The sequence below is a fragment of the Eutrigla gurnardus genome, assembly GCF_963514095.1.
Source record: "Eutrigla gurnardus genome assembly, chromosome: 9".
Taxonomy (NCBI): domain Eukaryota; kingdom Metazoa; phylum Chordata; class Actinopteri; order Perciformes; family Triglidae; genus Eutrigla; species Eutrigla gurnardus.
In genome coordinates this window covers 19,514,779-19,542,602 of record NC_139923.1, presented here as the reverse complement: position 1 = coordinate 19,542,602, position 27,824 = coordinate 19,514,779, and the positions used below count along the sequence as shown (strand labels likewise).

Here is a 27,824-nt window from a genome sequence, read left to right as displayed (position 1 = left end):
ATGGTGCTTTAATTTCATTATGCGTCTGAATCAAAAACTCATATTCTAGATGGCATTACATTATTTGCAGACATGGTTAATGAAAGGCCTTTTAGATGGTGGTAACAGGATATAGTAGGACACTTTATAGCCTTCCATCTGTGTGCTTTGATAGATGCAGATGTTGTTTATGTGAGGCTAAGAAGGTAATATCAATGTCGCAGCTTCAGTGTCCTATTTGCATTTATTTGTTCATTTTGCATAGAGCTTTAAAACATTGGCAATGGATAGAGCCTGGGTAGTGTTGAGTAAATAAAAGAGAGGTGAATAAACTTTTTTTTTTCATTTTTGGCATATAAAACTTTTTTTTATGTTTCAGTCTGCTCCATGCCATTTTCTCTGGCCTCTCATCTGTGTGAAAAAATGGTGGGAAAATGTTCCTCCAGCTCTTTCTCTATTACAGACCTGTGTACGGCTCCCATGGTCAGTTGGGAGTCTTAAACACCACCCTCCTTCACCCTCGGGGACCCTCAGAACAAATAGTGGAAATCAAGCTTGTGTCCTTTCCCTGGTGACCACGTCTGTCTCAAAGCTATGGTGTTTATTGTTGTGTCTTTGTTTATCCTTGGATGCATTATGCTGTCGGGGCTCCCTGCATATTGTTATTGATTTCCTGAGACATATATATACGGTTGGCTATGTGAATTTTAAAAATAGCTTTTGGTTTTATATGAATATCTTTGTTAAGAAAACAAAACACGGTTCATTGTGAGTGACCTTCCAAGTCCCGGCTGCTTTTCCCACAGTAGATACTATGTAATGTTTTGCAGCCTGTTGTTCTCACATGTCGGACTTGAGAGGCAGAGCAGCCAGTATTGTTTGAACCAGTTCACTTCTTTGGGAGGCCCAGGCCGAGGTCAGGGTAAATGCATTCATCTAGAGGACCCCGAGGTCTCAAGGCTGCAGATAAAGGCTCCGGGGAGCAATGCAGTGGGGAAAAAAGGAGGAGTTACTGAAGCAGTAATAGGACAGAATGAAGCTCCAGCAAGTCTGTGAGGTCTGTTCATATTCCTTGCTTCACAGATAACATTTTTCACCCTGCCTTTTTAAAGTCTTGATATGTCTACCTCTCTCCTTCCTGCTTAAGATTCCTCTCTCTCTGCTCCCTCCACCCCTCTGCGTAATTGTCTTGTTTTTCTCCAGTACAGATGTTCCTTCAAGGGCATTCAGTGGTTTTGTAGTCAATATGGCCCGGTCTCCTCTTTAATTACACTACATGAGGGAGTGCTGTATGCCTAGCACACTACTTAGCCTCCGGGCCTTTTAGTGCTTCACGGCGGAACAACAAAACTCCTCTTTCCACATGTTTGTCCACCTACCAGATCCTTTTTTCCCCCAACAGTTTGCGGTGTATTCGCTTTGTATATGACACCGGACAGAATGAGCCAGGTTAATGGCGTTCTTGTGGCTCGATGGGAGTGAGTGGGAGTGACCATGCAGGGATGTGCAGATTGGAGTTTTGGGTGCTTTTTGGTGGCAGCCATGCGTAGAGAGGCCCTGACTGAAGGAGCCGTCCGCAGGAGGAGGGGCACTGAGGGGAAATGTCAGAAAAATGTCAAGTATACTAGCAAAACAGCAAGCTCCTGCTAAAGTGCATGGAGGGTTGATGAAATGCCCATCACTCCCCTTGTTTTGCGTCCTTCCTCCTCCTCCTTCACCCCCTTCTTCGTAAACACTCCCTGCCCTCCCTGCTGCTGCTTTCCCCCCTCTTCATACTTGTCTGTCCATTTCTTCCTCACTTGGCGTTCTCCACTTCACTTAGCCTCAGCCTGGAGCTCATCTCTGATTGTCCTTGTCAGTTGTTTCTGCTGGTGTTTCCTCCTCCATTTTCACCTCACTCTTTTCCGTGGGCCTTATCAGGGGGCTGTTAACAGCTCCGGCTGACGGATATCTCTCCGCTGTTTACTCGTCGGGAGACATTCTCTCATCACTGCAGTGGTCGCAGCCAGCCAGCTTGTTTGGCCCAGCCCCGGATCCTTTGACACAACACTCTGTTTGCTTTGAGTTTTGGAGGGATCCTGTGACTAAAAACGGCCGGGCTCAAATAGCCTCCTCGGGTTTCTCTGTTTGCGGCAACCAGGCCTCCCTTCTGCCCCGGAAGCCAGATAGACAAGTTTCAATGAGGCAGATGAACAGGAAAGCATGCTGCTGTGTCCATGCCCAGTCTCAGTGCAGGTTAGCTCCAGAGGGAGGCTCACACTCTCACACTCGCATGCCTTTTTATGTAATAGAATACAAACTTACAGTATGCTCTCGGATTTAAAGGAACATCAATTCCTGAATGTTGTATTTTGATCTTGATCGACGATGTCAGAAGTCAACTCTGACTGTGAATGGTTAATGCATCAAACTGTCCACGTACAGAAACTGCCTTTTGCTTTTAGAGAAAGCAAAAAGTGTACTTCTACTTCCTACAGTGTCAGTTTGCATTTTAGCGTCCGGGCTACAGTAGCGTAAGCTGAAACTTGACGTAAGGAGACCTGCCGTCCTGTTATGCCACAGACAGTCTGTGCTCTGTGTCTCCTTGTACTGAACCCAGAAGAAATGCAGCAGAGCGAAAACATTTTGGAGCCCTGGCAGTTGGGAGAGCTCTCCAGCGGCCCCAGAGACTTTGCATTTGATAATATGTTTACTCCCTCCTTGCCAGAGACCCACTTGATATCTCTGGTCTGAGTACTCTGACCTAAGGCCACTTCACAGCCGGGTAAAACAGTTTCTCCTTGAGGATATAGGGTAAGCAGATTCAGACACACAGACAAAATCTTCTTTTTCTACAGTTCAATATTTTTTAAAGGAATTGATACGACTGGAAATATTCTATTATTTCTGACTTCTGCCCACTGTCTGCAGCGTTAAAGGCCATCAGTTCCTAAGATGTGAAACATGGGTCACAAATAAATAGTGACATTTAAAACAAAAAAAAAGGCTATATAATTTTCTTTTAAAGCTGTAGGTCTTAGTGTTACTTCGACAGGAGGATATTGTGACGTTTTTGAGGGCTATTTTCAGCTGTGGATTTGGTGCATTAGCCAGTATTTAAGCACCACATTGTGTATGTGTGATCGCCTCTAAACAGTGTGGCTCAATTATGTGTTTTTGGACACTATGCCACTTAGGAATAACCTATGTCGGGCTTTGGCCACACTGACGATCATTGCTGGTTTAAGTCTTAATTTAAACTTTATTGACAATAGAAAAATACACAATATCAGATACATCCAACCAATTGTTACCACTTATTTTTCTTTAATTCTGTTTTCACTGTGTTTTTTTCTGGCTGTCTGTGCTAATTTATTTAATCAAAATGTTACTGACAAAAATATATAAATGAATCCAAGAGAAAACCGAATGCAAATCCTCCTTTTCCCTCAGAGGATTTTATACTTTTTTTTTCTTGTTGTCAAAATTAGTTGCAGATAGATCGAACTGAGAAGAAATTATGCTTTTTTTTGTGCTGGCTAAGAGCTAGATTTATTGATACTTTAGGTATAAGGCATGCACGTTAAGTTGGGTGGAATGAGTCTGCCCCTTTAAGTATATAAGGTGGAAATTCCTGCTGGCTTACTCATTGCAGTTGTGAGGGGATAAAGAGGGGGAAACACACAGCGCCGGCTGTATGTGCGGACTACATGTGCGGGGCCATACAGAGACTATTTGTTGGCAATGAGAAGGAGCTAAATTTGTGCTCGAGGAGATGTGGATGGAGTTCTATTTTGTGTTTGTCGGAGGGTGTTGTGCGCCCAAGGCGGGCCAAGTTGTTATGTTCAACAGTCAGTTGTCTTTTGTTCAACCAGCATCCAACAACAGTCACAAGGAAGCTTTTAAATATTTAATGGGTTTTCTGTAGCTTATCAAAGTCCTGTGGTTGTAGGGACAGGATGCAGAGAAAAGGGCTCAAATTCATAAGTCTTGACAGTCCAGTTCTTTCCTGTGGGCACACTCAACATCATGACTCAGTACCCATACATTTGATGTTTTCACCCGCCTGCGCTCTGCTCCATTTTGTACAAAGCTTAGGCGGCCTGCCAGTGTTGGTGCCAAATAGATGGCACTGGTGTTGATCAGACGCATTCAGTCCTGCCCTCCCACAACCAGCAGACTAAAGGAGAAATAATCAGATCCGTCATGTTCTCCACTAGCGTGCTTTGTTTATGTTACACCAGGTCAACTCGGCGTCCTGGGAAAGGAGAAACGGGGCCTGTGTTTGGTAACTGCCCGACATTTCAGCACATTAGTGCAGACGGCCTTTGTAGGTAACGTCAGGAGGATGTATTCAACATGTGAGACACACTCGTTCTGTCATGTTAACTCTGGCCCTGGTAGTGTTTGTGTGGAGCACGCCCTTGTCTCTATTATTTCCCCGGAGGATTGGACACTATTGATTCAGTGTTACAAATCCATGGTGTCATTGAAATAAATACATTAGAGAAAGCAGACAAAGCTCCCTTCACAGCGGCCCCTCATTCTCTTTGTGTTCTTAAACGCTTATGTCTTTATAAAGAGTGGTCCAAGGGCAACTCTTTATAAAGAGTGGTCCAAGGGCAAGAGAAGCGACAACACGTGTTATTCCTTTACTGCTGCTCCTTCAAATGAATATATGTAAGATGTGTCAATTGTTTATGGATATAACAAATATAATACAATTTGAGTTTCAGAGCTTCTGGTTGTTGGACAGAACTTTCTCTTTCTTTTAATTTTCCGGCATGACAATATCGCAAACATGCCCGAAACCAGGGTTGAAGCAGCATGGAGGCCAGTGAAAATGTTACGTTGGTTACTTCTTTTTTTTTAATATGCTACTTATTCAGTCTCTCTTTAAACAGAGTCATTTGGAATGATGTTTGAGTGCTGCTCGGACAGAGATGGACAAAATGTGTGGCTGAGACTACAAAGACAGGGGAGGAAATCAGCGTGTCCTCCCAGGTGTCATGTTTCCATCACTGCTGATCAGAGTTGGGTCCCGATGAATACCCGTGACTACTGCAGAGCCATTTGTCCCAGGAATGAATGCTGATTGTAACCTTTCCAACCAAAGACAAAAGCCAGATGTTAGTGGGTGTTAGTGAGCTTTTTGTCCAGTGGGACAGAGGGGCTTAATTCTGTTTTTCTTTTTCATCAAAGATCTAATAGCATATCAATTACAAGCTGTCAATTTTAATGTGAACAGTAAATACTGAAGGGGTGTATAGGTGTTTTCTGTTTCAGTACATTCCATCTACATCCCTGCACCCTCCCTCCCTCCCTCCCTCCCTCCCTCCATCTTCTTCCCTCTCCTGGCCTTTGCCACATTTTCTCCCATCCAGGTCACATTCAAAAATGTCATTCTTAGGCAGCGCTACCAGCTGATGTTGGTACATTCATCCAAAACGGAGACCTTCTTCAGGTAGTACCTAGAACCTGAGCCCTCTTAAAGCAAGGGGAAGACTCTGTTTGGTTAGTTTTTTTCCTGCTCAATTGGTTTTATTGGTTGCCTTTGGACTTTTGAGAGGCTTGGAACACGAGTGTGATTGGTCAGAATGGAATTCTTTTGCCTCACGCTTTAATTTGTTTTGAGTTCCTCCCAACACAAAATTGTAATATATTATATTTGCCCCCTCTGCTTGAGCAGAGTACAGTGAAACTCATGAAAAGCCACAGACACGTGTCGACTGCTGTTGCTAACTTTTAATGTCAACAGCAGTGTCTTTCTTGGCATAATTTCAATTTGATTATCGCAAGTTAGCAAAGTTCATTTGTGATGACATGGTTATACAGTGTGTTATTGTCCATGTATGAACAGCAGGGCTTATTGTCCATTGATGGCCGGCCGCTGTGAGTTTATCCGACTCCTGTCCTCTGTGGCCTACAAAGGACTCCTCTCAAAGCGCTGACAGATTGGCCTCTTTTCCTAGGTTTCCTCTCATAGACTTGATTGACTAAAATAGGACCTGTGTGTCATGCTGCTAGCCTCCAAAGAGACTGACTCACACACACACACACACACACACACACACACACATACACACATTTACTCCATCTCCTCACGTGCCATCCCTCTTCATTTACAAATTTTCCTCAACTTGTGCCCAGGTAGTGTGTGCCCACTGTGACTACGCTACTGTGTTAGTCTGTGTGTGTGTGTGTGTGTGTGTGTGTCAGCCCAGTGTGCTTGATGCCTATTTGAGCCACCCTCTTGTGATAGGCTGCCTGCTGCCTTCTGGCTGTACAGCTCGGAAGCTGTGACTCATCCTCTTTGCTCTCACCACTCATTCATAAATCTGTGTGAATAGTATAACTTCCTCTCACAGAGCCGTGGGGCCCCCCGGCTCTGTGGTAGGTCGCCTTCACTCCCGTTCTAAATGGCAGGAAGGATGAGGGCCATCTCCGCCTTTTAGTGACGCCTCTCAGAGAGGTGAGAGAGACGAGTGCCCACGCCTGCTGTCTGTGTCTGCCCTTGGCGCCTGAGCTGTGCCTCTGTCTGCCTGCATGCATGCCCTGGCTCATCCCTCCATATAGTGCAGGCCAGACCGGCCATTTACTCACTACTGGGCTGGCTTGGCAGTGCTTCCTGGGAGATAATGTGCCATGCCTGCAAGTAAGCTCTGAGAGCACGGGTTAATTCCACAGCGGGGGGAAATAAAAAAGAAATCTCCCGCTGACAAATCTCTCCTGCAGAGGTGAGGATGTACGCTGGCATACCGCAGAGAGAGGAGAGGATCCTGCTTTGCCAGAATAGTTACTCAGGTTCACTGAGGTCATAGAAACAGTGCTCCTCTATTTTCTTCCCCTGTTGTGTGTGTGGTAAGAAGGCAAGGGGGTTGGGGTGGAGAGCTGATCGACTCCCTCTACCTTTCCCTCCACACATGGCTGAAATGTGTGCGTTTCTTTGAAAACGGATCCACTTCCCAAGGGCATGTCAGCGGTGTTGATGTGGGATGCGTCTTGTTTTAAAGGAGCAGTGTGTAGGATTTTGTGGCACCTAGTGGTGAGCTTACAGATGCCATTCAATTGAATACACTTACACTCCCTTTCCAAGCGTGTCAGAGGACTACGGTGGCCTTCGGGTCACATAAAAACGCAAAAAGGTCCTTGATAGAGCCAGTATTTGGTTTATCTGTTCCGGGATACTGCTGGAACATGGTGGCACAACAAGGCGGACGCTGTGAAGAGGACCTGCTCCCGGACTAATGAAAAAACATAGTTATAAACATCCCCTTTCTGCTAATAGAGAATGAGCTAATACACTGGTCCCTTAGTGACCAAGCAGCGTTGGTACTAAATAAGATGGCAGGTAAACGAAAGTTTGAGCAGGGATTAATCTTATAATGAAATCTAGAAAAGGTATTGTACAATAAGTAAAGAACTGTTTCCTGCAGCAGCTTTGCAGGATGAGTCATGTATCTAATGGGTGTGTTGTGTGTGTCTACTATCTATAAAAGCGATATCGTGCAGGTCTCGGCGTGTCAGCCGTGTTTTGCTGTCTGTTCTTTTTTTTGGAGAATGCACAATGAGGAGATCATAAAATGATAGAGGAAATCTCGTGAATTACACAGCTATAAGAAATGCCTGTGACAACAGTTCACTTCCCCTCAGACCCTTTCCTCCAGTCCCCCGTTCGCCCGCATGAGGCTCGACGACAACGTTATATTAGCTCCAAAAGAAATTTTGATCATGTCAGCTCTTCACACATCTTTCTCCATATATCTTTCAGTGTCAACAATCCATAAAGCAGCCTGGCTTGTCTAATGGCATTAGTCTGCTTTCTGTCAATGACTGAAAAATGACCTTGACCCTGTCTGGTGCCTCCCCTTCCTCTCTCTCCTCGGCTTGTTTGGGTGGGATCCCCAGGGCCTAGTGCAGTTGTCAGCACGCAGCCTAATGGGCACAGGTGGCTGGGCCTCCTATGCCTTCTCTAGCCCTCCTGGCATGACTCTCTTGGCAGATCGGCAGCTCCTTGGCCAGCCGCCTCAATGGGCCACTCCAACACAGCAATCACCAGTTGGTGCTTTGTCAGCATTGGGGTGGCCCGGGATGAGATATGGCTCTCGACTTTGATATACGGCTCCTTCTGTAGAGAAATCCAGCAGCGCTGCAGATGTGCCAGAATCCGGCGTATATCTTCCTCCTGTTCGTCGGATGCTAATGTGATTTTATTTGCGACTTTCAAAGAGATGACATGTCGCTGGGTCATCCCTGGTTCCCTCATCACTGGCCAAGCGCAGAGCAGAGTCCCAGAAGGGATGTGGAGGGCAGCGGGTTCAGTTGAAGAGAAAACTGTCCAGCTGTACTGCGCTACGCAGCAGTCAGACAGCGGCTTGTTACTGTGTCAGATAAATATAGAGGTCTCTGGAGCTCCCCAACTGCAGCTCTATCTCTGCCTGCTGCTTGGAGGGAGGGAAAGGCCGTGTCACCTGGGAGCTGCCACTATTCTCCCTCTTCCTCGCTAAATTGGCTTTAGACTCCTAGGACATTAAAGATTATTGTGACTCTATGGTGGCAGATAGAGCAAGGTAACGTGACACACGACAAGTGTGTGGCTGTTTTCCCATAACCCCACAGGACACCTGCGTGACAACACAGTGCTGACTCATAATGAGATCGTCAGACTGATTCGTCATGTAGGCTAGGGCTGGGAGATGTGGTCAAAATAAATATGGCAGATATTTTTTTTTCCAACATTTGTATATATCACAATATATAACAACTGTATGCAAAGTGCCACTCAATGTCCACCTGCAAGTTTAATAGTGTTGCTTTCAACCATATTACATGGTCTTCATCCAACTTGAGGAAGCTAGTAGAATCCAGTAAATATTGTATTATATCTTAGCCCTAATTTAAGCCTGCTGGATGTATGTGTGACCTTCCCCGGTGGGAGATCTCCTGTTCGGCGATGAGCTCGCTTACTGACTACCGGGAACTCGTTGACCTCACTGTTTGTCTACGTGTGTTCCGATTCTGTGCATCCTCCTCTGGCAGCCTGGCTCCCCGCGTCTGCTGCTGATAGAGAAGAATGGATTCTTGATGGAAGTGGGGGTGCATTAGCACGCCTTTCATCTGTTCCGTCCTCTTGTGTCTGAGCGCATTTGTTGATAAGCGTCCAGCAGGCCTTTTTGAAGTCCCAGTCTGGACTCGTACCTCTTCAGTTCCGACGCCAACACCCACCACCCACTTCCCATTAGTGGATCAATTACAGAGACGAGGCTTGCGGGGCTTGTTTGCACTTGAGTGTGTGCGTCAGGAATCGCCTCACTCTCTGCGGCTGCCTGATAACATGGCCGACACTAGCCCACAGCTTGCATGTAAACACCCATTCCCATTCTGCTTTCACTCACTCTCAGCATAGCCTTTCCTTGCTATTGGTCACCAGCTCGCTTTGAACTCTGTTTAACTGCGATGTACTTCCTGTTGATGAGTAAGTCAAAAAAATACACTTGTGTATTTGCAGTATTGTGGTCTCTGCCCCTCCCAGCAGCGAGACACTATTCTGTCCTATATGTAGTCATGTGAGCACTTTTCCAGACCAGACATGTACTTGCTTGTAAAAAGCTTGTTTTTGCATTCCATCTGCCTCCCTACATAATATATGGTATTATCTTCCAACCCTTCTCTTTCTCATCCCTTCCTCCGCCAGTGTGTGGGGTAATGACACAGATGCTCCCATTTAGGAAAACCCCTCTAACTTCATCCTGCTTTGACTCTCCTCTGTTGTTTTGTCAGCCGGTAATGGTGGAACCACAAGATTTTTGTTTATCTGCTGTTTACGCTCGTAGCTACAGTATGAACGCACATCAAAAATATCAGTTTTCAGTGGAAAGGAATGAGGCCATAGTGTGGTGGGGAAGCAGAAACGGAGAAAAAAAAGAAGACGCATGGTTCAATTTAAAGACATTAGCGTGTCCTTCTTTCCTCATTCTTGCATGAAAATAGTCTCTCTATAAAGAGCTATATCCCTTTTCGCAAATACTTTTTTTCTGGTACATTAAAAAAAAACTCATTGCTTCATTTTCGCTGCATGGTTTGACCTCAAGTCACTTTTGGTATCAAAAAAGGAACCTGGTACTAATAACAACTTTTCCTAGTGGAAACCCCAAAAGACTGTGTCGAGTTGAGGAGAGCTGTGCTGCAACATGGAGTGGAAATGCAGCATATAAAGGCAGCACGTTGTGCCTTTGTATGTTTTATTTACTGTACAAGATGTAGTGCTACTCTGTTTCTTTTTCAACGCAGTAATGTACGTGACTTTCTCTTTAGAAGTTATACAATAACTGAGTGTGAATAACCTTTTTGGAACATTTACATTCCAGACATGCTCTTGACATTTTTCTCTTTATAAAGCTTTATCCAAATCGGATTGGAGGTCATAACTCTGTTTGAGTGCTCAAAGACAAAAAGACGAGGTTTTCACAATGTTGGCACGGCAACCTTTTAATGGTTATGGATTTAATTGATATACTTACTTACTTAAAAACTCCAGATGTGTGTCATCCTGAAAAAGAATCCGGGAAGGGAGGTGTGTCACTGCCCCCCGGGCATGCGTATGGCATGTGCTCTATGTACTGTATGTACTGTATGTATGTGTCTGCGTGTCTCCAGACCAGCTCAGGCACAAAATAGCTTTTGTTCAAGGAACCGTTGCATTGTGACGGTAATGATTTTGCTCTGCGTACATGCAAGTCATTTATCTGCATTGAGTTTCCTCAAATGTATACATGAAGGGATTCCCCCCCCCCCCTTTCTTCTGCTCCATTCCATTTGTCAAATGAGTGGGTCATTTTGTTGACGTCATTAAGGAGTGCGATCAGCTTACCAGCATGCCAGTGGTCAAATCCCAAAGACCGTCAACATTGTGCCACACAAATGGACAATTGTAACAAATGCCTTTCTCATTTTGTTAAATTATTGTCCCATTTAGAGTAAAATAGACGGTCAAGCCAGGTATTCTTTAGGACGGACTACCTTGTAATTGACAGGTTTTTGTCTGTTATTTTATCATGACAAATTCCTTAATTCATTAAAAGGTGGTACACCGCCCCTTTAATTGGCGGACTGACATCTGTGCAGCGCTTTGTCGTTGTCTTGCAGAAATGGACATAAAAGGAGCTAGTGTTGTGCTGAAAGAAGATGAGTTGTCCCCTAATATAAACGTGAGTTAACGCACATAAGATACTGCGTTTCACTATCACACTACCAATGCAACCAGCTACTAAGATTACTTTAATACGGCTATAAAGTTTGTTAGATCCACCCGCTGCTGCTCCTCAGTCCAAATATGGCCACTTCCATTCACTGGTTGCAAAAGATGGATACAAGATGCCCAATTTGAAGCTTCACGACTATATACAGTTTATCCATCCATGCATTCATCATCCATGCATTCATCCGCAGTCACATTAGGAGCAGGCAGAAAGTAGACCAAGTAAAAATTGAGTAATATAAAATGAACCAAACATGAATGCACAGCCATAAGCCACTTATTTGACATCGCCGGCTAGTTTCAGGTTAGGCAGTAGCTGTGCACACTTTTGACAGGCCTGACATCCTGTATACTCTGCTTTTGGTCTCTATTCCGCCTTTTCCAATACGACATCACGCCAAATTGGCTCTGATTCCGAGCGGATTGCCAGGTATACTCTATCAACTGAACCTCAACTGGCCGTAGCCTGCTTCTCTGACACAGTATGACTTTGTATGTGCATGAGAACAGAAAAAAGAGAGTGCGGGGAGTGAACTGAGCGTGAGACAAACTGAGAATCCGTAAATCATCTTCAAGCATGGCGATGAGAGCGGTGGGTTCAATGGGAGGACTTATTTAGATCATTATGGATTATGGCTGAAGATGTGAACTCTGGCTGGCAAATTCACGTGATGTCAGAGGCAGGACTTCCTACGTGCTTGGAACAGATCCAGCTGCATGGACAAATTCAAATGAGTTCCCTCATACCCAAAACTTGCTTGCTTGGAGAAAAATAGAGGAAAGTTTCATCATAAATTATGTCTGGAGGCCATGTCTGGAGTATGGCAGTGTTCTTCTGGTGGGCTGCAATACAAGTTGGACTGCTTAAGAGTGTGCATAATAGGGCCCAGTCAGGATCATCTCCAGAGACGGCACCACGTCACCACAGGGCCCAGTCAGGATCATCTCCAGAGACGGCACCACGTCACCACAGCTCCCATCTCTTCAGGGCAGGAGGGAACAGGCAGCCACAATCCTACAGAGCAGAAACAATCGTACACACGTCAGGTGCAAAACATGCTGAAAGCAATAAAACCTGTCTACAGCAGCCGAACTGTACAACAATTTTATTTCATTTCTACATCCTACAGCATATGTAGATATTGTTCACCGTATATATGCCCCCAACTGCAGTCAAATTGGTCTATAGATATTCTATTTTTTTGTAAATTCTGCTTCTATTTACTGTGAGCATTAATGCTAATAAACTGAAATTCCTTAATGTCATAAAAACAACCCTAGGCTGAAGTACAATATAGAATCACAAACCTGGAAGTTTTTACATGTTGTGGTATACTTGCCAATGTTTTAATTAAGTGAAAGCCTGACGTGGCTGGTGTAATAACCAAACTGAAGGAAATATTTCAGACCACCAGGGAGGCTTTTGATACTGTGCCCTTTCCTAGTCACAGAAAAGGTCACTGCTTCAACTGCTACTTAAGAATAAATCAACATTTTAAGCTCTTGGAATTTGTGTGTTAGCATTTTGATTTCAATTATTGCATTTTTTCGAAGCGCTCATCTGTGAGTATCTACATTAAAACCTCTCTACACTTTACAGATCTTAACAATGTATATTAGAAATCAACAACTACAGTATTCGTTTCAGTTCAAGCCTCACTGGCCTTTTTTCCTTGGAGTAGTCGACGTAAATATCAAAGGAGGTTGCTGCTTCCTTACCTACTTACTAGCATGTAAATAGGTGCTCTGCCCTGCGTGCTCTTTGATGCTCCCATGGAGACAGGCGCCTCTACGTTCGGCGTGTCACTTTGTGCCTGCGGGTGTCAGAAAACACTGCACACAAGCATGTGTTTAAACTCTTGGCTCTGGTGCGGTGGGAGGAAGCGGCCTCTCGGCACACAGCAAAGAAAAGCAGGGCCACTGCCTCTTTTTTTTTTTTTTTTTTTTTTTTTTAAGTGCAGCGACGGAGACGTAGCTCCTGATTTATGGAGTGAGTATGAGCTGGGTGGGTCATGTTCTGCCAGAGAGGCCGGCTACCGGAGGAAGAGAAGGAGTAAAGAGTGAAAACGGATTGAGGTTTAAAGAGAAAGGGCCGAGGTTCTCAGATCCCCACATCCACGCTGACATCTATATAAGACAAAGTCAAGATCAAACAAGTCTGTCACCCCCATGGTCCCAGAAACACACTAATAGCTCTGATCTTTAGGCCTAATATTAAAGCTTCCCCTCAACCAATTTCCACCAGCCTTAGCTGGATCATAAAATGATCATAGAAAACAGACCAAAAATATAGAATAAATCACACGTTAAGAGCGCTTTCAAAAATGTTTTGATGAGGTTAGATTTGTGAAAATGGGAAAAATGGGTTGTTGTGTGAGGATGACACATAGAGACACCATTGAAAAGCAACTCTGTTTCTGTTGTGTGTCTGTAATTGCAACAGAGGTGCTGGGAAGTGTGTTTGTCCCATTATTTCTTTCGCTCTCTTCTCATTTTTTTCCCCCTGTCAACTAAGTGACACACCCATTCCGGGAATCTCTAGTGGTTTTACAGACTCTGACTTTCTCATGTAAATACTTACCCTCTGAATGGCCCAAATTAGGGTTATCATACTGCAGATTGATTCAGGATATTGGCGACGGGCCACTGTGGCGGTGGTGTGACATAGCTTATAGAGGAGGTCTTGCATGTCTGCCTTTTGTGGTGGAGAAGGCTGTGTTTGTGCGTTTGTGTTAGGAGGCGGTATAGCGGTGGTAGGGGGGGAGGTGGGGCCTAAAGAAACAACGGTGACTGCTCTCGGGTCTGTCGCCTGCTCCCTGGCTCTTGGCAGTAAACTTGATCAGCGAAGAAAAAATACACGCTCTGCCTTTACAATGCAGGCCTTTGTCTCTGGTCCGCATCGAAAACCGTCAACCATTTTGGAAATAGTTTCCAGCTTATTAAAATGCTTCCAGACCGTGACTGTTCAACCAGTGAGTTTTCCAGTTAATTGCTTGGCATCCTTCCCTATCTTAGGTCTGTCGTGGGCATCCTCTGAGAGTAAAGGCATGGAATTACAATGCCGAGGCTGGTGTTCATCCCATCAAGCAGGGAGCAGGGCATCGAGACAGAAACACATGCTTTATTGTTTCTCTGCTGCTCAGTTGTCTCCCCTCCTTATGTCTCAATCCTCCTGCCCCCATGGCTCCAATGAACTATGAAGATCATATGTTAGTTCAAGTGTGGCCTCATCCCCCCCATCAGTGCCCAGTGCCATTGTTCTATCTAACCAAGCTGCGCTACTCAGCAGAAATGAATTAGCCTTTTTGTGCCAATGGACTCTTACAAATGGCCACTTATGGTCTGTTTGTTGAGTCTGGACTCTTTATCTAAGTCAGTTAAATCACAGACTCTATTAGGCAATGCAGTGATTCTACAGTCATTGCAGCCACAGTTAATATTGGACACTCTGTCTCTGACACAGGGCTGCTTGGATTAGCACCGAAGCCAACATGGCTCCTCATTGTTTTTCAACTGTGACAGTGGATTGGAGTTACATCGGGAAAGTCATTAGATGCCCGAGGTCGCATATTGGCACGGCAGCGTTTATTTAATCTGAGTATCGGTTATCATTGCTGCTATCACTTCTGAATTGATCCCTAAGAGGTAATAGGTGCACGGCCTCTCCGTTATTGGATCCGGTCCCTTTCATTGCTCATCTGGTCAGCCTTTACTCGCTGTTAACTGCTCCTCTCCATTCTCTTGCCGGATGGCGTGCCTGTGACCACGGGCCGAAGGATCATAAATCTGCTAATAGAGTTTTTCCTCAAATGGTCCATTAAATCCATGGAAGAAAAGGTCTCCACCAGGAATAATCAAGAGCATGTCTATGTTATTGAGATCTCTGATGTCTGATAGACTTTGTAGTGCAAATCAACGTGTTGTGTATGAAACATCCTTTTGGCAGGAGGACTCTTCACCGTGTCTGTTTTACCCCCTGAGCCAGGGTTACTTAAGTTCTGTCTTGTGGCTTTTCTCCCTTCTGGAATTCTGGCTGCATACTGAAGATTCCTCTGTGTATAAGAGAGACGAGGAGAAGAGAAACAACAGCAATGAGGAATAGGGGGATGCCAAATAGGGCAAATGCGCAGATTCTGTTAAACGAGCCAATTGGTATTGACTGAGGCTTACTGCGTCTTAAATATTGTCACAGTGGTGGTATTATTCCCTCGGTGATGTCATGTCTGCCTGAAATTGTCTGTTACTCCTAATGCTTGGTATACGCCTTAGTTAACGCTTGTGTAACACACAGACAGTGTTTTGCTTTAAATGCTTTTGTAGGGCACAGCATGGGGGGAGGGGGGGTTGTCTGACCCTCACAGGGAGAACTGGAAGAATGTCTATTGTTTCCTCATCACGTGCTTTGTCTGATAAACTCTAGACCAACTCTGTGTCTGAAAGCTGTCGACAGTCCATCACCAACTCTCCTCCCCGTGTTCTCACCCCGCCACCACCCCATACACTTTCTTCCTCCTCCTTCCCGGCATCTTCCTCCTCCTCCGTCCTCCTGCTGATCTTCGCTCGAGCAGCTGCTGCACTGGAAGACCTCCTCTCAGCCTTTGGGCACTGTTGGCCTGCTTACCCAGGATAAAAAAAATAAAAAATGCCTCGGTCTGGACAGGGATTACATAAAATACAGCGTTCTTTGCTGTCAGTTCAGTTCATTTCCACAGTTACAAAAGGATAACACCGGTGCCTTTATGTAATGTTACAGACAGAAAGAGGACATAACCCCTGTCCTTCATGTCTCAATCCACTACTTCTCAGCTTGTTCAGGCCTGCGGCAGCTCAACCGCCATGTCACCCCCATTCACTGGATCGGTATGGTTGAACAATATAAGCTTGCGTGCCTACTTTGGTGACTCATGAATTTTTCCTTGAGTCACTTTTCTCCAGTATACCATCAAGGGGGAAATCTGGATGAGTCCTCACAGGCTATCATGTTGAGATTTCATTGTAGACACCAGCGCTTTGTTCAGCGGATGTCTGGCATTTTCCACCACGCACCACACCAACAAGAGAATCTGAGATAAAATGGCTTTTGTTGTAGGTGTAGCACCACTTTAACCCCATATTCCTCAGCATGCTCTTGTGAGGTTACCTAAGGCAATCTAGAGGCACACAGCTGAAATAAAGAATGCATGATGGTAAGTGATCCTAGGAAACGTCACTTGCACTCAGCTCAGCTTCTCCAGAACGCAGCGTTTAGCCTCTAAGACCTCAACAAATCAGGGTATTTTTAGAAAATTCCACTCCTTCTTATTCCTCTTAATACTGATTAGCCAATGACGACGGAGCTATTATATTTCTCTACTTAGGTAATATTATTGAGCTGTGTTGTTAATAGTATTAACAGTCTGCAGGGGCACGCTGTTCAGTGGTATTGCTTTTCCTCTAAATGAAATATTGTCTTCTCTCATATTCACCGCTGACTTCCCATTGCCCCATGTTTGGACTTGATTCAATTCAGCACATCGGGCGTCGGGTGTGTGGGCTCGGCTTAGGGCTATATGATCCGCGGATGCTTTCTATATGACGTCCTGCAGTGGGAATGGTCCAGCTGTATGCCTGTTGTTTCTCTTGGCATGGTCAGGAACATTCTTCTTAACCCCCAGAGCTATACGATCGTGTTCTTTGGATGCCATGCCACTAACAGCGTCTGCTTGGAGGCTACTTGCCTCTCGCCACCTGTGTCAGGTTGCCTTTCTGCTATTTCCCTCCCGTGTAAATAATAATTAATAGAGGTGGATTTCTCCATCTCTCACATGCCTCACACTCCGGGTTTAATTGTTGTGTCTGCTTCATCACAGGACTTGATTAATGGCCTGGAATTCAGGTGTACCTGCGGTGCAGGTGCAATTAAGTGTGTTGAATTCCACACATTTCCACAAATGTTTAGACCGTTGAACCCTTTTGAAGTCTCTGCGGGGGGTTGACGAGAAGCTTTTCTGTTCTCCTTGTGATCCGAGGATAAGTGGGATGGATGCCTTGGAACCACTTCCCTTGTTTAAATCTGTAACTGGATTAGAGGTACCCTCTGGAGAAAGGTGCCATAATGATACAGCACCGCTGCACAGCCCCAGCTGCCTGCATAGCTCTCCCACACCGTCTGCATGCTGGTGTTTCTGGGCACCGGTGACTCTCCCAGATGTGTGGGTAAGGTCATATATCATGGCTGGACACCTGTGGCTGCACACAGGTGTTCACTGCGATGAAGTCCTGCTATGCGTTTTTAATCTCATCGTGTGACGACTTTGAAGCCTCCTCGTGGAGAGAAGAAGGGGAAAATATGTGTGTATGAAGGAGAGTGAGGTGTGTCTCCTTTGGGTCTTTCGTTACAACTGAAGGAATCCGAGTGCTGGAGGTGGAGTTGTCGTTCCCTAACATGGGGGATCACCTCTTGAGGAAAGGAGGGGGGAGAGACTCTGCCATGTGTCCATCTGACAAAGTGGGGTTAGGAGCCCGCTGCCATGTTCCATTATGAGCTTCATTTAGAGCAGGAGACGCTGGCAGCACAGGGACGAATCGCCCGAGCGCGGTCTAAACTTAGCGTTTTCTAGTTGTTCCTGTAAACGTGCATGCAAGCACACGCGGGCACAGACACTCACACAGCCGTGCACACAATGACCCGGCCCAGCACATATTGTTCTCTCATGTGAACAACGCAGATCCCTGAGCTATCAAAGACAATTAATGGAGTCATTCATCTTGCAGCACTATCTGGTTAACACCAGAGGAAATGTAGGACGGGGGAGGAGGGGGAGAGTGTGGGGCATGGGGGTGAGAAAGTACGCCGATGAGGGAGGTCTAACAAACTCTTTCCCACTCCACTGAGTGATGCTGCTCTTTGCCAACCTCAAATGGTCGCATACACACACATACACTGCAGAATGCACTCACACCCACTCTTTACTCTGATACCTCAGTGTTGCCGTGTAGTGACATACTCTATGTAATACTGGGAGCATGTGTTAAAATTTAGTGAGTCTTGTTTGGGTTTGATTTGATCTATTTAAGGATCTACAAGACACTGCATACAAGGTTAAAATGTTAAAATTAAAGCAATTATTCCCATGAAAATGATCAAATAAAGACACACAACATACAAATTGAACAAAAAAAGAAATATCCATCTCAAAACACACAAAAGTAACTAATGAATGACTTAGGAAGCCTTCTAGTTCGGGTAAACTTGCAGCATGAGTGATGAGTATAAATATGTGTGTTTTTGATCCCCTGAGGTTTTAATGAAGGAAGCCAAGCACAGGTTCTTCGCTGTTGTTGTGATTTAATTTTGGCGGTTGGTGCAACAGATGGGAGGGGTGAGCGGAGGTTGGAGTGCATTCTGTGCTCCCTCCCTCAAGTGGGTGGGTGTGTGCACGCAAGGTGCTCTCTAGACTTCAGGCAGACAGACAGCTGGTCAAACAGGCTTAGGAGAGCAGTGGGCAGTCTGAGCTCAGACTTAAGCCCATTAGGCCCTCTTTACTCCTCATTGGTCAATAGTCCAAATTCAAAACTATTTTGATTTCATAGTGGCGGGGGGTGCCAGATTCCATGTTCGTTTGTTCAAACGGTGGGCCAGAATCTTTCCGTGATGCGGGAAGGCAACATATACTCCCGAGGTCAGAAAGCGTTCACGTTGTCGTGTTCGGCCAGAGATGGTGGAGCAGAACGGGTACCAGGAGGGTGTCGGGGTCAGGGGGTCAATGGAATGAGTCGGTATTTATGCGTTCTGGTTTGTGAGACTGAACTAGAAATAATTAATTTTCCAGGCAAACAGGCTTGTTTTTCCCTCTCCTCGTGTTCCCCTGAGGAGGTTTTACTCCAGCCAAACAAATCAGTTAGCTCAGCATCGGGATGTAATTTATTAGCTAACATGCAGTAATAAACTGGACCGGACAGAGTAAACAGAACACAACAGTGCATTGCACAAGGAACAAAGACCTACACAAAGGTCTGAATTGGGTTCTTTATACCAAGAAACCTGTTTATCCATTCTGATATGACACAGATGTGCCTCTGGTAAAAATGATTTACTCTTATTGCTGTCTCCTTTCTTCCCGTATACATTTAAACATAAGCCGCCGCTCGTCAACCAGATATCGCTGTTTTATTTTGGGGTGGCTTCATCTGGATCGTGCTCTGTGATCCGGTAACCGAGTCATTCAGGCAGCAGGTCACAGCACATGTATGCTGACGTCACCCGGGCTGCTTGTGGGCTGACGTCGGCGATCAGACTCGTATCAGAGGGGCGGATGGGCTCCAGTGTGGCTGCCTGGTAGCACAGTCCACAATGGCTCCTGTTCAGACCTCATGTCCCACAACCGCAGGCAGCACTGTGTGTGTGTGTGCACGTCTGCGTTTGCACCAACTATCTCACGCCAGACATATCTGATTATCTGACGCAACAGCGGATCAGTATGTCATCTCTGAAAATACTCTTCCCCATCCGTATCCATTCACTGTGGAAGAGGCATAAGTGTGGGATGATAGAACCAGATGTGACTAGATTAGCAGCTGTCCACCGCCTCTACCGTCATGTCCAGTGGCGGTAAGAGCCTTAGACAGAAGGACAACAAGCCGTCGTGGGGAGAAAAGCTAAGAGGCTGTAAACTGATGGACGACTTCCTCCGTCATTTGAACTTCTTCTGGAGGAAAATAACGAGAGCCGTATTCCCTTATTTTGCCCGCACCTATAGTCACCACCTTTACATCTGCGGGAGATCAGCCCTCCGGATTGATGTTGTGTCATTGAATCCTCTAGTGGATCAATGGGCTCGCAGCCCACTGGGGGCCGGCCACTGGCAATCCATCATCAGGGGTCACAACACATTTAGCCCTGTCTCACAAGCACTCATTGTCATTCAAGAGCCATGGTCAAGCAGAGGGAGGAGAGCGGTGTTAAGTTATGTTAGTTGGCTAGCTGAGAGCGGTGTGATTGAATCTTTGAAGCCTCTGATGGGGCTGCGACCTTAGCTTGTCAGAAGAACGCTCTCTACCTTAACCACTTTATCCCATGAATCACCCACACGGCTTGACCCGGGGCAATGAAATATGCATGTCCAGAAATAGTGGCATAGTTTTTAAACCTAGATCTGCATTCCATTGTGTGTGAATATGCATTTATTTGCATGTGGATGCTTTTTTTAACATCTAAAGGAACAAAATGATGACTTGAATTCATCACAGCAATTCACTGTATCGTCACTGTTCCATTTCAAAGATGAATGTGTTCTAGTTCTTGTCATAGTGGACTAATAGCCGTCTCCTGAATAACAGTGTAGTAGCTCCGCGGGAGCAGAACCTCCGCTGGGTCCAGGCTGCCACCTTTCAGTCGGGCTGCTGTCTGTCCTTCCTCTCACATCTGGATCCAATAGGAGCGGCTTCCTTCTCTGAAGGAGGGACATATATAAATAGCCAGGCAGCCGTAACCACACTATGCAGCACAGCCTGGATGTTGGTTCACTCGTTTTTGCTTTTCCTCTTTTGCATTGCCAGCTCAGATACGGCATATGATGTCGCCATCCCCCCCCCCCCCCCCCCCCCTCTTTCACGTACCCCACCCCCGTGTCCCTAAAACTCCACCTCCGATCCTCCGATCCCCGGGCTGTGGTGTGACTGACGCACGTACGCTGAATGCTTAACGCACATCTACACATAGCTCTGTGCCCATCTGTGGAAAGTTTGAGTGGAGTGGGGCCAGGATTGAAATGCAGAGGGTGGGTGGTGGGTGGGCTAAAGGTGGCCTGCGTGGGCTGAAGCCTGTGGGCTGAGGAGGGGAAATGCAATATCCTGGTTACAGCTGAACAACTAAATGTGCTGCTTTTATGAGATGTGAAGCAAAGTAACGGTTACATTACTAGTATAGAGATTATATAACAAGATCATATATATATATATATATATGTCTGATGTCCTCATTTAGATGTATGATGTAGAAATAAGACATGTCATTTTAGAGGGGATGTATGCGGCAGAGAGCGTAAACTATGTGGTTGACTCTCTCTTTCTTATCCTGAGTGACCCTTGTCATGTGTGTGTTTGTGTGCGTGTGTGTGTGTGTGACTAAACACATGCCCCTTTTGTGTGGCACATGTGCATGTCCTACCACAGAAGCCCAGCCCCACCCTCCCAAATTAAAACTTATTCCAGCAAGAGGTGGGTCTGTTCGGCTTTGCTGCGGCCCCGAGGTCTTTCCTCCCTCCCTTGTCCCCTCGTCTGCTTGGGGCTGCAGCAGGAGAGGAGAGGAGAGGAGAGGGGAGGAGGAGGAGGAGAGGGATGGATGGAGAAGGGGGGCAGCTAAGGCTCTTGCTTGAGTGAGTTTTAATTTGTGTGTGCTTACAGCAGAAGACGCTGCAGAGCGGCATAGCGCGCGGGGAGAACAGATGCATTAGCGCTCATGCACTCATTCACCTCAGACTAGACACACACACCTCCTCCACGCAAATACACACAATGACACTTATTATTGCACCCCGCGGTGTTGTCTGAATGGTTCTGGCGCTGAAGTCTTTGTTTTTCCCTCCTGAACCAAAGCCTGGTGTGCAGTCACTGTCTGATTGATCAGTTTATAAAACTCTGTGGCAGACTGGAATGAGCTGCTCAGGGACACAATCTATTTGCTCTGCCTCGATTTGTCGGTTTTTGTCGCCTTTAACATAGATCGCCTGTCCTGCCTGCACAAATACCACCTTGCAAAATGTTTGGGTACAAAAAAAAAGGACAAAAAAATCTCCTATTTCTGGACTACAAAGAGAGAGAGAGAGAGGGAGGGAAAAGCAAACGTTATGCCAATGAATGTTGCTTTGAAAGCCTCGATAGTCTGCATGTGTGTGCGTGTGATGTGGTAAAACTGCAGAAACATGGAGGATGTGTTCCAGGGATGGAACTTAAGAATGTCCCTGTTCCCCTCTCGCTGGCCTCTGAGGAGGAGCCACCAGTGCTTGCTCCTGCTCCCGCTCTGCTCTGCGCCTGCCTTCTCCTGCCAGACGCATAGCTTCAGTTTCCCTCCCAGGCCATGAGGGTATCAGGTTTGTTTTGGAGGGGAGGAGGGGGGGGGGGGGGGGGGGGAGGGGACAGGGATGAGGAAGGCTGGCATACGTGAGGAGGAGAATTAGGCGGACAAATCTCTGCGTTGTGGTGCGGGATGGCAAACGGTTAGACAGACGGAGGAAGGGTGCGCGGAGAGATGGCAGGGATGCAAAAAATAGAACAAACGAGTCCCTCCTGGCCCGTTGCTGCCCCTGACCCCCTCATCCTTAAATTCCGTGCCAGCAGCTGGAGTTGTGAAGCGGCCATTTTATGAATGAGGGTGGGAAGGAGAGAGTAAGAGACGGGGAGGAATAAGGAAGGAGAGTGAGTGGAGGCGGATCAGGTTGTGTGTTGTGTATGTGTGTGGGTGGGTGAGACGCGGCTCAGAGGCGCTTGTGGTGCAGTTGGTTATGTGTGTGTGTGTGTGTGTGTGAGACCGTTCAGGGTGAGGAGGAGCCTAGGGTAGGCCCACACACATACACTCTTGCCTCTTCACAGGCTTTGTGTGTTTGTGTTTTGTTCATGCCTCTGCTGAGACACTGTGCAGTCTGGAACAAAAGCCCAATTTGGGCTGTGCTTCCGCCCGAGGCTGCTCGCTTAGCAGCCAAAGCAGATCAGTCATCAGAATGAGGAATAACAGGCACACCTCAACACTTCCATAAAGTCTTCACCAGCTTCAGTGAAGAGACACTTCCTGCTTTTCTGAGTTGGATGTGTTTTTCCGTGAGGTGTGAAGTGTCTGTAAACATCATTTTAATGCTCCCCCTGTTGTCCCAGTTGCACCATGAAACCTACCCCACTGTTATTCTCCCAGCGGCTCAGCAGGCAAGTGCACACTAGTTTATTTCATTGAAGTCATACAAACAATATTTGTTTTTCTCTTGGAGGGGGTTTTACAGAGGTATAAGAGATATTCTTTTTTTTTTTTTGGTTTTAACTGTGTAGCAATTTTGAGTGGTTCTCTTTTCTTTTGAATTTCTTGTTTCTGGTTTGTGTTCTGCTTCCCCCCCCCCAAAAAAAATCTTCAAGAAAACTGTATCCAGATCCTTTTTTTTCTGTCTTTGAGGTCACAGAGAGGGTTCTCCTTTTCTGAAGCAGTATATTTTCATGACATGAGGCGTTGAGCTGCTGAGATGTATTGATCCCCGCTGACACAAACGTCCTCAGGTCGCTGCAGGGAGTTAGGGTCGGGGGTGTGAGGGGAAGTTAGCTGGGCATTCAAAGAACATTCCCTTATTTCTGCTCTATCAATTCTAAATATTTAATGCACCAAAAAAAAAAAGACTTAAATTTGTTTCCTGTGTATCAATAAATAATCTATGGGTAATATTTCTAAGAGCGTACGGGAGTGAGGTCAGGGAGAGTGCGACTTCTTTACAGCAGTAGGTAGCAGGTGCCATTAGCCAGTCAGTCACTCCGTCAGCCAGTGCTGGTCGTGTAGCGCTGCACGTAATGAGAGCTGACACAGAGTGACAGTGCAGACAGGAGGACATGCTGTCACTGCAGCTCAGGGACACGAGGACGTCCTCTGGTGTTGTTTACTCTTCGCTGTGTACATTAATTCTGATGATCCCTGCCTGCGATGCTGGCTGCCTTTCCCTGCTTCTCCCCTCGGGAGTAGCTTGGTAGTTAAGCGTGGAGCCGCCCCGGGGGTTGATCCATGGGTCAGGGGGTTCGGACCGAGCTTACAAGAAAATGTCACATGGTTTGTGCAGGCTGCGTTTAAAAGTGACAAAGCAGTATTTCTATTAATACTTTATAAAAACATGATGTGCACCACCAAAGTGTGGCTCTGTAGTCGGCTTGTCTCTGTTCTCGTCTCAGACCCCACTCCTGACAATTGTGCTTCTATAATGCATAAAGTCGGCAGTTTGTGTGTCGGGTCAGGTCGGGGTCAGGTGGTTGTTTATCGCATATATTTGCGAGCAGGGCAGTGTGGATTGGCTTTGCTGGGTAATTAAAAACGCTGACCTGCGAATCGCTACGGCTCACCCTGGAGACGAATCAAAACTCTGTTTATCCATTGGACGTGCTCGGCGTCGGAGACCCATTGGGATCACACAGTGTAAGAACTGGGCGAGCTCAGTTACTCTCAGGACAACCCGGTGAACTCGTGTTTTTCCCCCTCAAGGACAGGCGATGCAGTAATAACATGCTTCAGGTGTGCCGAGCGTTGCCTACATGTAGCAGGAATGTGCTCCTGCAGGCGAAATGGGGCTGGAAAGAAATGGTGGAATGTGACTTCATCAGGAGGGCTGTCTGGCTCCGTCAGTGACGTAGTTCTCAAACAATTTGTCAATTATTTGTTTATTTGGAATGACAGGAAGCTTATCATCAAACATTTTGATAACCATGTAAGTAATTTATCAAGAAATATCATTATAAAAATGTTATAATATATTATAATTTATTTTAAATTCAATATGCTTGGGTTTCTGACTGTCGGACGGATTTGAAGATGTCACGTTGGAACTTGTGATGGACATTTTTTTATTTCTTGACCTTTTGTCGACGATGATAAATCAATTAACTGGCATGAATAAACTGGTAACTCTAATGGTAATTGTATGGGTCTGTAATTTAATAGTTTCCTGGGGAAAGTTTTGGGAAGAACTATGTAATGTGGAACTATTATAGAGAAAAAATAATGTATTTGAAACAGCATTGATTGATATATACAGTGTATATATATATATATATATATATATATATATATATATATATATATATATATATATATATATATATGACGATACTCTCTTGTTTACACTTGTCATTAATTGGAAGTAATTATTTGGAAGTGTACATACAATTGCACATTCTCTCGCTTTTAGAGACAAAATTAAAGTTATTAGTTATTAATTAATTATTGTGAAAATACACATAAAACAAAGTGTTAACCCCAAAGAGGGAAAAGATGACTCAGTCGTGAATATAATCACGTACTTTCTTCACTTGCTCACTCCTCCATCCTTCCTTCATGTAGAAAACAGACATCAGAGGTGTGCTGCTACATGATTGCTGCTGCCTCCTTGACCGCGATTCGAAACCCCTTGTTGTCTGAGAGCTCACCAGTGTACGGTGACGCCCTGCAGCAGTGAGCTAGTTAGCATAGCAAAAGACTGTATAGGACAAACACATTCTGAGAGGGGTCAAGGTGGAGTAATAGCTCTAATATACCAACCGTAAGACAAAGCAATGCTTGGCCATGGCAAAGGGTCTGAGCCAGCACTTTGATGGCTTTCTTTTGAGTGGTAGCTAAAGGATAAGTTCTCCTGTTTACTAGGTTTTCTCCATCTCGCTGTGTGTGTGTGTGTGTTTGTGTGTGTGTGGGTGATTGATGGTTCATTGATTGAGCAGCATGCTCCCATTCCCTCTTTCAGTCAGTTGCCCGTCCCCTGGCTGCCTGTTGCCGGCCGGCCCAGCGTCGGCTGTTCGATAGTGTGTGTGTACACATCCGTGTTTGGAGGGAATCATTGATCTAGCAGGTGTGGATCCTCTGCTCACTCTGGCCACTTGTCAGGGACTCATTGTTCAAAAGTGAGGACTAGACAATTTGTAACTCGGAACACATTCAGACTCGGGCAATATTTAACACCGGTTTATGTCACATAGTTGAGATAACAATCTTTTAAGGATGTAAATGTAACAAAGGGCTCTTTGTATCGTCTTCCTTTTGGCTCTGGGTGCAGTAAAATACTAGAATTGCTGTGTAGTGATTTTTTTGCTACAGCTGCAGCAGCGCTACTGTAGAATAGTAAATATAGCCTCAGGCCTTCCATTTGTTACAGTTTATGATATGCCATTTTGCAGCTTTCAGGCCAGTAATGATTCAGATATTTATTAAATAAATGCAAAATGTATTGCATCTGGGTATACGGTCATTCTCAAAAAAACAAGGTTTCTCTTCCTGTGTTTTACAGGTTCCCACACGTATTTCAGAGGAACAGAATGCCATAAAACGGATGCGATTTGTTTGGGGAAACCCTCGGGCTGAATGAAACAAACTCTTTTTATGAGCAAAAGATAAGATTGTGAGAAAAGACGTATTGCCATACTCAGTTTTCCCACAATGACTATTCATCAAGAGTTTATGAGATACTAAAGATTTTGGGTCACAACAAGGAAAAAAAAAAGAGACGGCCCTCCAGACAGACTCACATCATAGTGGATGTGTGTAACATGTCTGCAGTGCAGCGTGCCCGTCTCCCATGGCTCAGGCCCCCTGTTGGCGCTCTAACTCGGTTGCAGCCAGGTCCGTGAGCTGTGGGAGGTCTGTAACGGCAGGAACACAAAGACATATTTTTCTGAGCTGGGGGACTCCAAAGTGGGCTGCAGTATTGTGTGGCCCCCGTCGATGTCCCAAATGAAGGAGAAAGTTGTCTGTGGCCTTGGGAGGAGAGAGAGAGGGAGGGGGAATAAGGCCCACTGTTTTCAAACTGTGTCTTTATGCCTCTATTGACTGTGAGTGTGCCACAGATTTTCACAATGGAGGCCATTGTTTGTTTTTGGGGAGAAAGCGTGGGTATTTTGTTTCAATCATTTCTTGAAGTCTTGTTTGACACTGTGGGGGCTTAGCACTTCCTGTGGTTGGAGGCAGGCTTGTTCTCTGTGCCCATTTCCCTGCCTCTCTACTGGCATCTGTCCTCTCCGCCCTCTGTGTCATCCTTTTGAATGCTCCATTTACTACATGTTCACACTTGTAGCGGATATTTCTTTTAATGATGAAGCCGCAACATTTCGGATCATCTTCGTTGTGGGACATGCTGGATGGGAGGGAGCTGTGTTGTGCTGGCCGGGGCTGCAGGTCTTTGTGGAGTCCACACAGAGGAGAGCGGATCCTTCTCCGTCTTCGTCTGCCTCCGTGCCAGCAAACTCCTCTGCCACATCCATACTTCCCACTGCAGCCTCCTTGATTCCTCCTGCGGTGCCATTATGACATTTCACCTCTCCTACGTGCACCGACTCCTCCTTAATCCGACTAAGAGCTAATCTCTCATTGAGGGATGTGATCCTGGACTGAACACAGCATCTGATCATGGCAGAGCAGAGGAACGTCAGCTGACTGAGTGACTTACACAAACTTTTGTCACCCTCTCTCCACGCTCCTCAGACAACATGCAACACCTATCAGTCATTGTGATTAAGACCTCCTCTTTCTCTCAATATGTCTTTCTCCTTCTTCCCTGCCTGCAAACATGCAAAACATGCTTGTTTATATTTGTGTGTCGGTGTGTCTGCATGGCTGTCTAATAGTTCGTTTGCACTTTGTTTTGTTTCCCTGCTGCTTCCTTCCCTCTCTCCTCCCTCCTTCTGAACAAGAGTGGCGATGTAAGCTCCTGAGGTCCCTAAAAGGGGCATATGAAGCTGAGAGTTTGTGTGTGTGTGTGTGTGTGTGTGTGTGTGTGTGTGTGTGTGTGTGTGTGTGTGTGTGTGTGTGTGTGTGTGTGTGTGTGTGTGTGTGTGTGTGTGTGTGTGTGTGTGTGTGTGATGGAGAAAGAAAGAGAGAAATGGCCTGGTTGGGTGGAGAGGAGGAGGA

At 45.8% G+C, this 27,824-nt stretch overlaps 1 protein-coding gene across 1 annotated transcript in view; it reads left to right on the top strand.

Annotated features, from left to right (window-relative positions):
* The window catches only part of igf1ra (insulin-like growth factor 1a receptor), a 69,294-nt gene that overhangs the window by 10,611 nt on the left and 30,859 nt on the right, over nucleotides 1-27,824 (top strand). The gene's annotated exons all lie outside the window — the stretch shown is intronic.